Raw genomic sequence first — 16,993 nt, 5'->3', positions numbered from 1 at the left:
TATAAATGCTGCTGCCACTAGTGTACAATCTGATTTCACTGCCCAGTAGTAAAACAGTGTGGCTGGATGGGCACTGGTTCCCTGGAAGAGGTGGCAATGAGAAGGAGACAGGGCTGCTTATTAAGGAACTGAAGCAGGCCAATAGCTAAAACATACACAATAGCAGTCTGTTTAAATTAGGAACATAGATAGACTAACGTGCATGTGTACTTATCAAATTGGCATGCAGTATGAATTCTCAAAAAGTGCACTTGATTAAAATTTGCTAGGTCCTACTGTTTTGTTGTCTACTAGGATTTCGTAAGACACACACACACAAAAAAAACCCTAAAGATGTAATTTCTCTCCTCTAGAAGTTAACAAACTAACAGGACAATTCTTAAAATCATTCTGGGCTATCAACTACTTTAAAACCCCAATGAAAGGTAAGATCATTCTGTCCAGAAATTATTTGCAAATACATATAATATTGCAGAGGGTTAATGTACCTACAGATCATGGACCACAGATTAAGATTCCAGTAGGCACATGAAAAGATGCTCAACATCACTAATTTTCAAAGAAATGCGAATCAAAACAACGAGGTACCACCAGTCAGAATGGCCATCATTAAAAAGTCTACAAATAACAAATGCTGGAGAGGGTGTGGAGAAAAGGGAACCCTCCTACACTGTTGGTGGGAATGTAACTTGGTACAGCCACTATGGAAGACAGTACGGAGGTTCCTCAGAAAACTAAAAATAGAATTATCATATGATCCAGCAACCCACTCCTGGGAATATGCCCGGACAAAACTATAATTCAAAAAGATACATGCACCTATATGCTCATAGCAGCACTATTCACAATAGCCAAAACATGGAAACTACCTAAATGTCCATTGACAGATGAACAGATAAAGAAGATGTGGGGTGGGTGTGTGGGTGTGTGTGTGTGTGTGCGTGTGTGTGCGTGTGTGTGCGTGCGTGCGTGTGTGTGTGTGTGTGTGTAATGGAATACTACTCAGCCATGAAAAAGAACAACATAATGCCATGTGCAGCAACATGGATGCAACTAGAGATTATCATACTAAGTGAAGTCAGAAAGAGAAAGATAAATACCGTATGATATCACTTATATGTGGAATCTAAAATACGGCACAAATGAACCTATCTACAAAACAAAAACAGACTCACAGACATAGAGGACAAACTTGTGATTGCCAAGGGTGAGGAGGGGACGGAGAGGGATGGACTGGGAGTCTGAGGTTAGTAGATGCAAGCTATTACATTTAGGATGGATAAACAACAAGGTCCTAATGTATAGCACAGGGAACTATATTCAATATCCTGTGATAAACCATAATGGAAAAGAATATTTAAAAATGTATATAGGTGTATATCTTAGTCAATTTGCTGTACAGCAGAGATTGGCAAAACACTGTAAATTAACTATACTTCAATTAAAAAAAAAAAAAAAAAAGAATTCCAGTTCTAAAAAAAGACATTTTAAGGTAAACAAAGGAAATGTGGGTCTCTTAGTTGTAATCTGTTAAGATTATGTTTTTAGAAGTGTATTTTCAAGGAGAGAAGAAAGGAAGTTCAGGAGAAAGAATAAAATTTCTAACATTAAAACATTGGTAATTTCATGGGACTTCACTGATGGTATGAAAGCTGTAAAATGTGGGAGAAAGTGACGGAAAAGGTAAAGTTTACATTTATAATTGGAGAAAAAAATTCTGAAAAAGAGAAAACCAGAACCTTTAAATTATTTAATCTTTGAATTGATATAAATGGTGGCAGAAGATTTCAAAAGAAAAATGGAATATAATCAATATTTGGCTGGAGACAATGATTCTGATAATACTAGCAATAGTGAACAGCCCGTGGGAAGGCTGTACAGTATAGAGATTAAGAGCACAAACTCTGAACAGGTGATCGTGGACTGGATTTGGGGCCAAAACAAATGTTTTTCTTTTATAAAATTTTAGAGAGCTCCTGTCTACCTGCTAGATTGGATGCTGCCTGATTCATGAATCGTTGAATAAAGCCAATAAGATCTTTAAAATTTTTTAATTGAATAAGGTTTGTAGATTGGATAATATAAATATTAATTCCCTGATTTTGATAATGTGATTATAAAAGAGAATATATATAAGAGATATATATATTATATAAGAGAATGCATTTTTAGAGGAGGAGTTATGTCTGCAACTAATCGTTTGGAAAAAACTAATAATATGTATAATTATATGTAGAGAGAGATGGGTAGAGCAAATATGGTAAAATGAAAACATTTGGGCAATCTGGATAAAGTGTATATATACTTATTTGTACAACTTCTGTAACTTTTCAAGTCTGAAATTACTTTAAAAAGTATTTTAAAATATGTGCTCTGAGCGTGGCTGTCTAGGTTCAAATTCTGGCTCTGCCACTCACTATGTGACATTAGACAAGTAAGTTTTTTAACTTTGTCTCTGCTTCTGTTTCCTCATTTGTAAAGTAGGGATTAATATACTACTACCTCAAGTTGTTATAAAGAATAAAATGATAATGAAATAATTCATGTACAGTGTTTATTAGAACAGGATCTGACAAATAAGAAGCACTCAAATCTTAATCACTATTGTTGTTATCATTCCTTTCCAAACATCATTCTTATTCCTGCCCCATTTCAGCCCACCACTCTCTGCCTTAGACTAAGCTAATTACAGAAAAAAAGAAACAAACAGTGGGAAAAGTCATGGTTTTTCATCTTTAGCTTCAAGGTTATTGATCCTTTGTGTGGGCTCCCTGTCTCCAGGCTGGTCATTCTTTAACCTATTCTCTGATGGCTGTCAAGAGGGTTTTTTATACATATAATTCTTTATACATACAACTCTGATAAGTTGATACCGTCCTTAAAATCTTCAGTATTAGCTTTAAATAAAATTGTAACTCCTTTAACTTATTATATAAAGCCCATAATGATTTAGTTACAGCATACCTCTTTGTTCTCATCTCTCAACACACTTCCACAAATATACCCTTCACTCAGGCCTCAGCGTAGTTCTCTGAATACAAACCTTCAATCCCTAAAACAGATGATTTTTTTCTGCCTAGAACAGGACCTCACCCTTATTCATCTAACCAACTCATATTCACTCTCAAAACTTATCTCAGTATGATGTAGATGCCTCTCTGAGCACGCAAAACCCTACATGCACACCTCCACCACGGTATCATACTATAATCACTGATTAGTCTATCATGCTCATTAGGTTCTAAGCTTCTTAGGGGTGGGAATTCCCTGGCAGTCCCGAGGTTAGGACTCTGTGCTTCCATTGCAGGGGACCCGGGTTCGATCCCTGGCCAGGGAACTAAGATCCCACAAGCCGTGGCATGGCCAAAAAAAAAAAAAATTTAAGCTTCTTAGGGGCAAGAGCTATGTATTTTAAGTCTTTGAATTCCAAGCACAAAACCTGATATAATATAGGCTTTCAATTAGTGCTGAGTGAATGAATCTCTTGATAAGAATCTTGACAAGAAATTCCAGTATGTCATAGACATAAGATAATCTATTGAGTAGCATATGAAAGCATTTGTCCAAAGCAGAGGGCTAATGTTTAAGTAAAATCTATACTTTTAACCAAGTATATAAAATGTTAGCCACGCAAGTTTCCATCTTTAAAAACCAGCTCCATGCCTCAAGATCTCCGAAAAAGTAGATGGCAGTGTAGTTTGGTAAGAAAGGGCATTTCCCCTAAAAACATGTTCACTGATTTCCTAATATACACCAGTAAAACAATATTGAGCTCTTAATTTATTAAAAACAACATTAATAATTGAAAATGCTTTTGCTGCCAGAGGCATACACCATATAAGATGACAACTTTCTAAGTCCCTTCTCTCCACTAGCAATGAAACAGGATGGCCTAATTTCAGTTCATAAAGTTATTTCTAAAACTAGAGTATCTAAAAAAAGAAAACTAACACAATTTGTCTGTGAAGCCTTCTAATCTTGCTAGTCACAATGCCTGGTTAATTCCTATAATCAAAGTCTTGACCAGAGTTCTTTTTGCACAATGAGTTGGGCAAAACACATGGCCAAATAAAAAAGGTGCTGGAAATAGGCCCTTGAGCTGTATTAAACACAATGGAAATAACATTTGAAAATAGTATTCTTCCCAGCTGGGTAAGAAACACAATGGCTCCAACCATCTGCTCTTTCTTCCTAAGATTCCTTTTTCACAAATGGACAGGCTGACATTATTTATTCCATTCAAGAAACAAGATCCCTGGAGTTGAAGATCACAATTTAAACCAGATAAAATTCAGACAGTAGTAAGGTTAGAAATGCACAAACTCCTAGACATATTTTATTGTTTTTCTATTTATATTATTTTCTCCACCTCCTTTGCTATCCCTTCTGTAAGAAAACTCTGTAAGAAGATTCTTGGAAGAAAACATGTTTTGGAGTACTTTTGAAAGGAGAGATGATGGGCCCGAAAATAAACCACAGGGTAACCATAAGAGATAAGGAGAAAGCACAGGAGAAAACCAACTGTTCACTTACTCAATGATTTTAAAAGACTTACGTGATCTGGTAACAAAGTTACCAAATAGTAATATTTGAACTGGTTTTGTTCTGACTTTATAAACATAACTAAGAAGAAAACTATAAGGAAGAAATCCATCTTGATTCCATATTAGTTCAAGTAGAAAGGCTATGAAGCTATTCTGTGGTATTGTTTTATAACCTAGATCTTCAAATACTATCGTGGGATCACATGTAAACACTGGAAAAGACACACCCTCTAAAATTGTTCTTTCTTTCAATGAACCCCCATAAAGTTCTCATGCAATCCTAGGGTTCTGTGGAACCACATATGAAAACCACAGGAACAGTTTTTTACTCCTAACTGCAACTAGTTTACAATACTTCTTAGAATACCAAACTCTATCAAAATTTGGCAATCTTTCTGCCCAGGTGTATCAACAAAGGACTGAAAAGCAATAGTCATATTAAACCTAACTTAAAGAGTTTTTGCACAAACCACCACACACTCAAAGTAAGAAAAACACTTACTTTGAGAGCTTTTAGCATCTGATTCAGTTTCACTGGCTTATGAGTTCCTAGAAGGCAGAACTCTGTCTTTTTCATTTTCGATTCTCTGCCTTCCTTAACCTTGCCCACCCAGTGCCTAGTATAAAGCTTTGCACATTAAAAAAAAAAAAAAAAAAAACATTACTTTAAAAATATTAGAAACAACCCAATGTCCAGAAACAGAGGAAAAGTTATATTATGGTATTTATATAATTATATAATAACTATTTAACTGTATAGTTATTATATAATTATATAAATACTATAGAAAATATTTTAAATGATTTGGTATACTTATGGACATTATGTCTAAGATGTGAATGAAAAGGCTATATAGTTTGTATATATAGCTTAAGTTCATTTTTGCAAATATGTGTATACTCACATGTATATGTATTACACAAATGATTCTCATTTATCCATAGATTAAAAATCTAAAATCTTTTCACCAAAAGATTACCTGTGAGTAGTGGGATTTTTGAATGATTCTCACATTCCTGGTCACATACATCATTATAGAGTATATGAAATTTTTAAATAATGAATATTAATCTCTCCCATGGATATCAAAACAATTAAAATGTTTTTACGTTGGAAAAAAAAGTCAACTAAATTTAACTCTCTAAGCTAACTACTATTCTTTTTCCCAAATCCCTGAAGTGACTTCAGCCCTGGTAGCCCTCAGGTCCTTTGTCACCTGCCTTATCACTCTACCTTTCTGTCTTACTGTTCTTTGTGTTTTCTTCACTCACAGCTCCATCCACATCCAACAGCAGGGCAGAAAATTCACTAGGTAAGCTAGTACAATTTGTTACAATTTGGTTTTATGTCCCTTCCATCCCTTATTTATCATTCCCACATTAAAACAAAAATAAATGTTGAACACAATGAGAACACTATACACCCATCAGAATGACTGAAATTAAAAAGACTGGCAACAACAAATGTTAGCAAGGAGGTAGAGCAATTGAAACTTTCACATATTAATAGAATGTAAAATGGAACAACCACTTTGCAAAAAGGTTTGGCAGTCTCTCATAAAATTGTGACCCAGACTTCCACTCCCAGGTATATTTACCCTGGGAAATGAAACATGTCCACAAAAGACTTATAAGAGTGTTCAGAGTACCTTTATTCATAGTAGCCAAAAACAGAAACATCTTGAGCGTCCATCCATAGGAGGATGAATAAACACTGTTCAATTGATGTAAAAGAATAAAATTCAGCAATGAAAAAGAATGAACTACTTAAACATGTAACAATATAAATGCATCTCAAAATCATTATATGTGAAAGAAGCCTTATATAAAAGAGTATATATTGTATGAATCCATTTATATCAAGTTCTACAACAGGCAAAAGTAATCTACAGTGGAAAAAGTGGTTGTCTCTGGGAAGAAAAGAGTAGAGGACCGAACAGAAAGGTGCATGAGAGAACTTTCTAGGGAGATGGTAATGTCCTATATCTTGACAGGGGTTAGGTTAAACAGGTGGATATACTTATCAAAAACTCACTTCAAATTTGTGCATATTATGGTATTTTAAATTTACCTCAAAAAGAATAATCAAATGAATACTGAACTCTAGCTAATGTTATGCATTCTGAAGTATTTAGAGATTAAGCGTACTGATGTCTCAAACTTACTTTGAAATGCATAAAAAAAGATGTGATGGGTTGAGGAATAACAGATAGATGACAAAACAAGTATTGTAGAATGTTAACTGTAGAATCTAGGTGGTGGGTAAATATGGGTGTTAACTGTACAATTCTTCCAGCTTTTCTGCATGTGTGAAATTTTTCAAAATAAAATGTTAAGAAAAAAGTAAACTTTGACCTGCAACTCAAATTACTTTTTGCTCAGTCTCCAGAGACAGACAGCCTTATTTGGGGGCAAGTAAAGTCCAATTTCCCTCTACTGAGACCATTAGACAGGCACACTCAATATGCTACTTAGTAGTGGAGTCAAAGTGGTACATCAGCAAGCCTGCCTGGAGGGAAGACCAGTCCCAAAGGATGAGCCAAACAGGAAACTCACTGGTGCAAAGCAATCAACGAGCTTCTACACTACTACTCACTGTAACAGCACCTTTGGTGACTTCTTTCTTGAGCTAAAAAATCAAAAGCACTTTCAACCAGTACAAATCCTCTTTAGGGGAGTCTGCCACCACCACCCAAATATTCACTAACGTTCTTAGGCAGCTTTTCTTCCCTAAGTACAACCAGAAGTACCTTCTAACAAAAACACACACAGCTTTGAATTGCAGCACGGGACAGATTTATGGAATATGGAAGACATTAAAGTATTCACTTTCTCTCTGAAAATAAAGAGCACAGACTCATAAACAATGCCTGAAAGGCATTTCAGCAGCTTAATCCACACAGGACATGTTTTGCTTTTTGAGACAATCAGGAACTGTTGGGTACAGGAAGCCATAAACAACAAGAATTTGGCTTAAGACGGAGAACAAAATAAATGTTTTTTATAGAGATCACTTAACATTTTTTGAAGGGGTTTATTTATGTGTGACAAGGTCTACAAGACACAACTTGTACATAAGCAGCAGCTCTTACAATACATCTAATATTGATTGACTTCTTACAACAGTGGCACCAAGCAGGACCAGTCTGTCGGCATTTCCATCAACAACTACATTTGCTGGGCTTAATAATTCCCTTTTTCCAATTTTCTCCAGACAGAGAAAACCACTTAGCTGGTTCTCAGCATTCAAACTCAGCCAAGAGTTTTTCTTTAAGTTCCATCATACGTGAAGCTGGAGTTTTGGAAAGTGGGTTTCCTGAGGAAGGCTCAGGCTTTTAAGTCTAAGAGGCAAAAGAGTCATGATAGAAAAACCACCCACAGAATTCTGTAACTTAATATGCCACATACAAAATTCACTGAGTTAATATAGCCTAAAATAGAATAAAACAGACAATACCATGGGTGATGGGAGAAAGATATTCTCTTAGGGAAAAATTACTAGTCAACAGGTATCTTAGAAAGTACAATTATGATCTGATAATCCTACTAAAGTAAAACAATTTATGCATATGGCATAGATTTTTTTTTGCCAAGGAGTAGTATCTGAAAAAGTCCAGGTTTCAGAAATGAAGGATTAGAGACTTTTGTGTAACCTGTTTGGAGACTTCTGTGTAACCAAAGCAAGATTCTGAATTCTTTATTCACCCCATCAATAAAATTAACCAAACTTTCTAAGTTATTTATGTTTAAAGACTTTGAATTTCTCATATACGCAACAGTAAATAAGTACTATTGCTATAGTCATTTCTTCCGACTATAAAAGAAGCCCTGTACAATATACGTAAGTACATTCCAAACAATGAAACTCAGCACAAATATCCTACACAAATAGAGAATACATATCCCATGCCACTAAAATCGTAAGATCTTAGTTTCTTCCCCAACTTTCACTTCTGTGTTTTTCTTACTCAAGAGCATTTTATGAACAGTCCGAAAAGAAATAATCGCTTGGAATGTTTTCCCTTAGATGCTCAGAAATATATAATTTGTTAACTACTGGGGCACTATACACAACCTACCATTTTATTCAATACTGCTGGCTGTACAGCCTTCTTTTATTATATTTTCTTTAGTGAAAACTAACTTCTATGATGGCAGGTTGAGCATGTGCACTGAGCTAAACTCCTTCCTCAAAACTCCACTAAAATAAAACTGAACAGCCTTTTTTTTAAAAGGCATAAACCTACAAAAATCAAAGAGTACAGAAGAACCAACAGCAACAAAATGCTGGAAGCTGGAAAGTAGAGGGCCCAGTTGGTAACCAGACAAAGCAAGTAATGGGGAGAACCAAGTGGCAGCCTGACTTGCACCATATCAGTAGCACTAGGTATCTCTGGAAGGGAGAGCAGAAAATGAAGCTTGAATAGGCTTAGTTGAAAGTATGCTTAAGAAGCAATTAGACTCTCAGATTCCCCTTTCTAAATTCATCTGGGCACTACCTATCCTTCCCTCATCACAGCAAAAGGCTAGAAAGTCCCTGGACTGGGGAATAGCTGTCACAATTGAGAACATAAGAATCATTCTGAAAATGGGAGATTAAGCATGAGAGTTTACTTGCTAAATGTTGAGATCCCCAATCTTTTCCTCCCACTTAGACTCCTTAAAATGCTGGCAAGCAAGAAGGATTCTAGAAGCTCCTACTTGGGATAATTTGACCAGCCGCCCCCCGAAAAAAAAAAAAATCACCAAAAGATACTGACAAAGGAAGTTTCTCCCCAGAGAAACTGTCCATCCAGATCACCCTACAGGTGGGGGGAACAGAAGAGGGAATAACTTCAATGGGAGTTGGAGTTAAGTGGCTATGTAAGTATGCTTTGTCTTGGATCTACTAGAAACTCACATTTATTGCTAAGTACGTATAGAAACAGGGTCCAGACTTCTCATTGCTATTGATTATTGTCTTATTTTAAGATCCCCCAGAGGCAAACTTTTCAGTCCAAGGAATTTATTTGGGAGAAGACCCCAGGAAGGATAAGTAGGGACATGAAGAAGTGAGACAATGAAAAGAAAGAAGCCAATAAAGGGTCTATTATCAAGCAAGTTAGGTCAACTGAAACTTAATTCCATGGAGTACTCGGAAATAGTATAGAATACTTGCCTCAGAAGTATTCTATACCATCCTCCCACCTGATGGGCAAGGGAGCTGAGGTATTTACACACCAACTTCCATCAGTTATTGATTGAGGGCTACTGGGACCAAGGACGTTGGGGTGGGGGGAGTGGCATTAATCCCCTGTCTCTGGCATCCAAAGAAAACCCTTAGGCAAAGAAATGCAGGTGCTGGAATTGGAGGTTCAGTAGGCACACACTGAAAGGGTAAGGTCTAAAGGGATATAAACAGGGCACAACTGCATTTGCTACATCCATCATGATAACTGAGCTTATTTGTGTCACTATCTTATCCAACGTAAAACACTGTCTCTTGGAGGTTCACTCTTGAATCCTTTTCTTAACTGTCTTTTAGAAAGCTAATAACTTAGTAGTAAGTGATAGGGGTCCCAAAATTATCAAGCACTTTTACAAAATTATCTAGTCAAAGCTGTACATTATTTCGGTTAATGATACTAACCTCATCACTCTGTATGGTAACCATTAACCACCCCTACTTCACCAACAAGAAAATGAGTCTAAACCAACAATGTGATACATTAGGTCGAAAAGTAAATTAAGGTGAAATTTAAGATCCAAATTTAAATTAAGGTCCAAAAGTAAATTAAGGTGAAATTAAAAGCTAAACTCATGGCACCCATTTTAAACTTTCAAAACATACTGCCTGCTAACTTTCACATTCACATTATGCCAATTCCCAGCTCTAAGAATTTTAGCCCAGAGCAGCTGGCCAGAAAGGTACATTACTTTATTTCACAATTAAGTAACCAAAACTAAAAAGTATACCTTGGCTGCAACATTAAAACTCTGAAAGGTAAATGCAACCTGAATGTCCCCTAAGCCCATTAACTGAAGTATCCTACTAGGCTATTCTAAAAATATTATATCTCTACACCCACTGGCTCAAAAACTTCACTTATCAACGTGGCTAGACTTCAGTGGCCACTCATACTCTCACTCACAGTCCACTTGGTAGGAGTCTCTCTATTCTTTATAGAAATGCCTTCTCTTTTAATGCCTAGTTTGTTTAAAGATGGGTACCAAGAACTGGGAAGCCTAATGATATAATCTTAAAGTTTCATATCCTAAGGTATACAACTGCTTGGCTCTAGAGCGAGGTTAGGAAGAAGACTAGGTCAGAATGGTTGGATCAATGCTCCTTTCTAATATTCAGGTCCTGTGCCAAAGTCTGGCTCACTGTGCCAGGATCCTTATGCACATGCTTGTTTCTCCGAGGGGCTCCAATGTCTCTCCTTGCAATCTGATCACCTTATCTCAGTTTAAGTATGCACAATTGTGCACATGTGGTCCATAATGTACCAGACAAATAGGGGACATAGCTAGGTGCTGCTTAAGTGTCCCTGAGATTTCTGGGACAGTCTTAAACAGAATGTCTGCCCAAAACACATATAAGACATCCAAGGGAATATTGCCTAACTGCTCATTCTAGCTCTGACTCTGCCAAGACAACCTGTTATACAAGTTTGAAATCTTCGCGACAGGGGGGCAGAGGTGGTTTATTAAAACCCAGGAATTAAACCTTCAATTCAAATCAGTTTATTATCAAGTTCTATAGCCAGCCTGCCCAGAGAAGTTGCTTTTCCTCACAGCCTAAGGCAAAGGAGGAAAAAACACTGACCTTCTTCACAAAAATAGTCAACAGTAACCTCTAAACAGATGTTTCATATCATCAGAAAACTTTTCATCATGTGAGTACCATCTGGGTACATGATAGCCAAGAAGAGCAACATTATAATTAACTAATGACAAATTAACAAATGGCTTTCTTCATATCCCCATGCATATTCCAGTAATTTCATTTCCATGAGACAAGAAATAAAGAGGAATATCTTATTTTCTAAATTAAACTAACCTAATCATTCCTTTATTCCCAAGTTGCCTCAACAGTTTTATTAGTTGATCATACATCAATTCACCTTCCCTGAAAAGGTTCTCAAGGGATTCTTTCTTTTGAGTCTTTTGACAGTACCGAATATAAGTCCTTGTACTTAATGGTCACACAGAAAATGTCAATGACTAACCACTATTGATTTGTTGACGAACACTAGTAACAAATCATGAATCAGTCTTTTTAATCAATTTGACATCTTTGGGTGTACTGTATTAGCCTGAGTTTCTGAATATAGAGCCTGTTATACCTACTTAGTTTTTATCAGTTTTTCATAAAGCACAAAGTTTCTTATGCTAAAAATTTCTGGGGTGTTTAGAGCTCATTTCTACATTTTCCTTGTGGCATGACAATACGGAGAAAGCTGCTAAGAAGGGCATGCCAGGCACTCAATCTACTTAAATTCTACTGTCGTGGGTTAAATTGTGTCCCCCCAAAATACATGTTGAAGTCCTAACTCCCAGAACCTGTAAATATGATCTTATTTGGAAAGTGTCTCTTTGCAGACATAATCAAGTTAAGATGAGACCATCAGGGTGGGCCTTAATCCAATATGACTGGTGTCCTTATAAGAAAAGGAAAAGGGACACAGACACACAGGGAGAATGCCATGTGATGAAGGATGCAGAAATTGGAGTTATACTGCCACAAGCCAAGGAATGCCAAGGATTTCTGGCAACTACCAAAAACTAGGAGAGGCATGAAACAGATTCTCTAAGTCCCCGAGAAGGAATTAACCAACCCTGCCTACACCTTGATTTCAGACATCTAGCCTCCAGAACTGTGAGAGAAAGAATTTGTTTTTTTTAAAGCCACCTTATTTGTGTTACTTTGTTACCACAGCTCTAGGAAACTAATACACCTACCTTAAGAAATTTAACTATAAACTGAGGGATCACATTTAAAAGAAAAAGAAAATTAACACACAATACAGTTTAGCTATAAAACTTATAGAAAAACTATGATGAATATGCAGTTAAATGTATAGAGCTCTAAAAAGAATGTCAATCGATAATATGTTATAAATAACTTTTATTCTATTTCTGATTAACATTTCAGACAACTTAAAAATGCAAGGGTAAAGATAAACAAAATTTTAACAGGAATGCTTGCAGAAAGAAAATATAAACTAGCAAGGCTTCCTAGGGATAAATACAATGTTCTAGAGCTTCTGAGAAGTGTTTCTAGATATGAGTCCTCTGGGATCCAAAGAATCTCTTAGTTCCCACAGAATGAGGGTCAGTAAACTTGCTCCTAAAGAGCCAGATAGTAAATAGTTTAGGCTTTGCAGGCCATACAGTGGCTACTGCAACTATTCAACTTTGCCTTGGCAACACAAAAGTAGGCAACATGTAAACAAATTAGCAAGGCTGTGTTCCAATTAAGCTCTACTTAGAAAAACAGGTGGTCCACCCATATGCTGTAGTTCCAACCCCTGCTATAGAGTAATGGTTCTTAATTGTCCTGGAAACAGACACAGTTGTAATGAGTCGACTTGGCTAGGCTGAACTACATGTCCCACAGTTCCCCTCCCTATGTGTTCTAGTTAAGGTGAGGCACAAGAGAGATTCCTGTGCAAGATGTAGGGAGTGGAAAGGCAGCAGCAGCCATTCTGTAGCTCCCACATGTTACACTTATCTGCTAGTTAAGCTTGTTGGCGCGGGACAGCAGCCAAACCTGCCAGTTACTCCACTTTCCCCCGGACCTGCCTTCGGCTCCTCCTAGGCCAGGTGTGTTTAGCTCCAAGATGAAGGGCACCATTTCTCCTACAGTATATGCAGATCATCAAAATCAAAAGCAGCAAGAATTAATGGGTTTCAGTCCATTCTCCTGGGTTCCAGCTCGTACCTGTGAGTTCCAGCTTGTCTTTGCTCTCCCCTATTTTATATCTTCTTTCCCTTCCTGACTACCTTCCCTTTGGATTTCAAACTCCAGCATCAGACACAAAGATAACAGCTCTGCTTAGGGACTGATTTATGCAATTGTGGGAACTGGGTAAGTACTCTCCTAGTGGTTCTACTCCTCTGACTAAACCTGGACCGACACATAGACTGCTATGAGAGTACATAAAAGTTAGCAACCAAGATAATGCACATACACACACAAGGACAAAATATTGAAGGCACTTCAAGGGGTTCAACAAATCCATCTCAAAAACCCTATTACAGAGTAAAAAAGTAAAAACTGCAAGTATCAACCAAAAGACTGATTGGTTTGAAACTTTCCAGCCCTGAAATAAAATAGTACAACATAAACGTGTCTACCAACCTATCTAAAAACTACAACAAAAAGAGGAAATCCACATCCAAATCCACTTTTCACCTAATATGTAAATTTATAATGCATAAAAACTTCTTTAAAGTTTCAAGTATTTCTTTTTTAAAAATTGGATATTATTATTTGGTGACTTGCTGTTGTATTTGGCTTTACACGGACAAATACAAAATTTTATGCCGATTTACTTAAAAATGTTGCTTATAGTCAGAATCTGGGGTACTGAAGAAGCAGAAGCATTAAGTGCTGCCCCCCAAAGATAGCCTAACCTCTAACAAGATAATGAGTTTTGGCTGATGTGAAGAGGCAATGAATCTTGAAAACACAAAAATTAATTTTTAAGTAGCTATAGAACACTAAAGGACAGAACACCTTATCCAATCTCAAAATAAACAGCTAAACCTTCCCCCTTCCCTGCTTGATTTCTCAGCATAGCAAATATCACCATCTGACAAACTAAGCTGACTTGTTTTTAATACACACTCAATAGGTATTTACTGACTGAAATAATAAATGAAGTGTAAAGCTATTAATCTTGACGTTATACAATTGTGGGAACTGGGCAAGAGCTCTTGATATTAATCTTGACTTTTTTAAAACTATTCAAATTCTGAGATATTTCTAAATAAGGATAATCTTTGACACACAAAATAGTGAAATGAATGTGTTATATAAGGAGAATACTATGTGGTTACTAACAAGTTCCAAATTCCTTTTCTATTAGTCTTCCTTCTGTTTTACAACTTTGACTACACAAAGAAGTGTGTAGAATCTTCCTCTTATGTTTCCATCGAATTCTTTATCAATTAAGATTACTTTACATAAAATGAAGCTTCCATTTAGTAACTGACCCACGAAAAACTCTAAGATGATCCTTGGAAAGAAGTGGCATTCACTAAGATTGGTGGCTAACTACATTCCAGTTGCATTTTTCTCCCTGTATAAAATATGCTACAAAAGCCCAGGAGAGGAAGCTAAGTGGAATCTTAGGTTTCACACTTCTTTTACATGAAGTCAATACTAATATCCTCAGGGCAAATCCTATCTGACCCTACCAAAACTCTAGCAAAGAGAAAAACAGATTATCAATCTCCCACCCCCAAACCACTCTTAAACAAAAGTTTTGTGGAAAATACTCTTTAGAAATAAGTATCTTCATGACTGAAACACTGAGCTTTAATACCAGAGGAAAACAAAGAAACTGTATGAAATTCAATAAAAGCTCCAAAATAGTAGGCAAACAGCCAGCATTTTCTCTTTCTGTTCCCTGCATATTCTCCACCCTTGTTTCAAAAGAGTACAAAGGAGGAGAAGCATGAGGAGGAGGGGAGGACAAAATTTAACAAAGAAATAGAATACATGATAGAAAACACTTAAAAGCAAAACAGATCTGATGGTCTCACCTGGAAAACTGAAATATATCCATATGTATAGTGTTTGCTTTTTTGTGTTTGTTTTTTATATAGAGTTTATAAAAAGCAAGTTCTGAACAATAAAATGTATTTGTTTTCCCAACCCAGGATCTGCTCTACACAGTGCTTTTCTTTGCCTGTGAAGTTGTTCAACTTATGCTTCCCCACCTCAAATATAACCTGGGTGATAACAAAGTCCTATAGTAAGTCCCCAAAGCCATCTTTTGGGCCATTCTGAAAAGCAAAAGGATACTGCAAAGGATCCAACAATTCTTCATTCTCTAGAGCAGGGAATGAATGTGATGAAATACATCAATGTCTAGTGGGGTTATTTAAATCCATAAATCGATATAATTGTGGCTACTTTTTGTTGATATTTCATACCCACTCCACCTTTTGTAATCCCTAATATTTGTTCCCTCTGATTCACCCATGAATTAGAAGCCTGACTGATCTCTTTATTCACCCTCCTCTTTCCACTGATTTCTTCAATTCTTTCTCCTTCTTCCTTTTTTATTCCTGCATGTGTGCCACTTACCCTTCTTACTCCTCTAAATTCCTTACCTTTTCCTAACAAAATGTCTAAATCTCTTTAAAGAACTGATGGTCTCTCTATCCTAACTCATAAAAGTAGGGCAAGATGTCTAAGGAAATGTGACCTGAGACACTAATGTTGTTTATGTTCCCTCTGGGGCAGTGTTGATCTATGCATAAGATAAAAATACATACTTCTTTTTAGAAAGAGATCCTGAGGAGACCTTGAACCTAAAAACCTTTGGACACAAACTTACCTGCTTTGTAAAAGTTTGCTTCCTTCAACAATGACATTCATAGATCTCACCACAAAGACCCATAAATCTAGCTTCAGAAGGTAGATAGTTCTTCCACCTCTGTCTTTAGTCCAAGTTACGTTTTTAATAAATGTTCAATGGGAATGGCGAACTGAAGGACATGGTAATATGAACTATTATTTCCATATGGATTTTGCTGTTGTTGTTTAAAGGAGAAGGAAAATAAAAAGGCTTTCTTTCCTGTTAAAATGCCATAGGAACAAAGGAGTTACTAAAGAATCCTGGATGCTCCACAGGCTGTGCATGTATTCATGCCCAGAGTCACCTTTCCTCCTGCGGGCTTACATGTTGCTGAGATAGAATTCAGCCCTTCCATTTGTAGCAAGACATTTCTCTGTATGTCATTTGGCAGATGCAGTTGTGGGGCTCTGCCAATTCACCCTGGAGCCCTCTATTTTAATCAGTATCACATAAAGTTTAACACATGCTTTGAAATGTGCACCAGATCCAAAGCTTTGCCTGGGGACGGGGGGTGGGGGTGCTTGCTGCAAAAACACATACCATCCCAGCCGCTACTCCACAAGCAATTATCTTTCACCTTTGGCTGAACCAGGAGAACTGTCAACACCAGCACACTGCCAACCAGAAGAGAGGTTATGGGGTCAAAGCAGGAAAGAAGGTTGAATGCTTTAGGTTCAGCTTGGCTATCTGTTACTCCTGCTGGCTGCGTGGAAGAAGCATTCTCCACAGTCACCAGGACACAGAAAAGCACACTAAGAGAAGTAGCTGTGAGTACGCCAGAATTTTAACAAGGCTCTTCAAGCAGTAAACTCTTTAGTAGAAGCACAAAACTCCAGCAGTACAATAGGACAATCATATATCAAAAGCTAAGTA

General features: G+C 36.8%; 1 protein-coding gene across 6 annotated transcripts in view; it reads right to left on the bottom strand.

The window, feature by feature from the left end:
* Positions 1-16,993, bottom strand: part of EXOC6B (exocyst complex component 6B) — a 717,372-nt gene that overhangs the window by 568,057 nt on the left and 132,322 nt on the right. The window lies entirely within an intron of this gene.

This window comes from Balaenoptera borealis (genome assembly GCF_965194805.1).
Source record: "Balaenoptera borealis genome assembly, chromosome: 15".
NCBI classification, from domain to species: domain Eukaryota; kingdom Metazoa; phylum Chordata; class Mammalia; order Artiodactyla; family Balaenopteridae; genus Balaenoptera; species Balaenoptera borealis.
The sequence above is the reverse complement of the archived record's forward strand: the minus strand, read 5'-3'. Positions and strand labels throughout refer to the sequence as shown.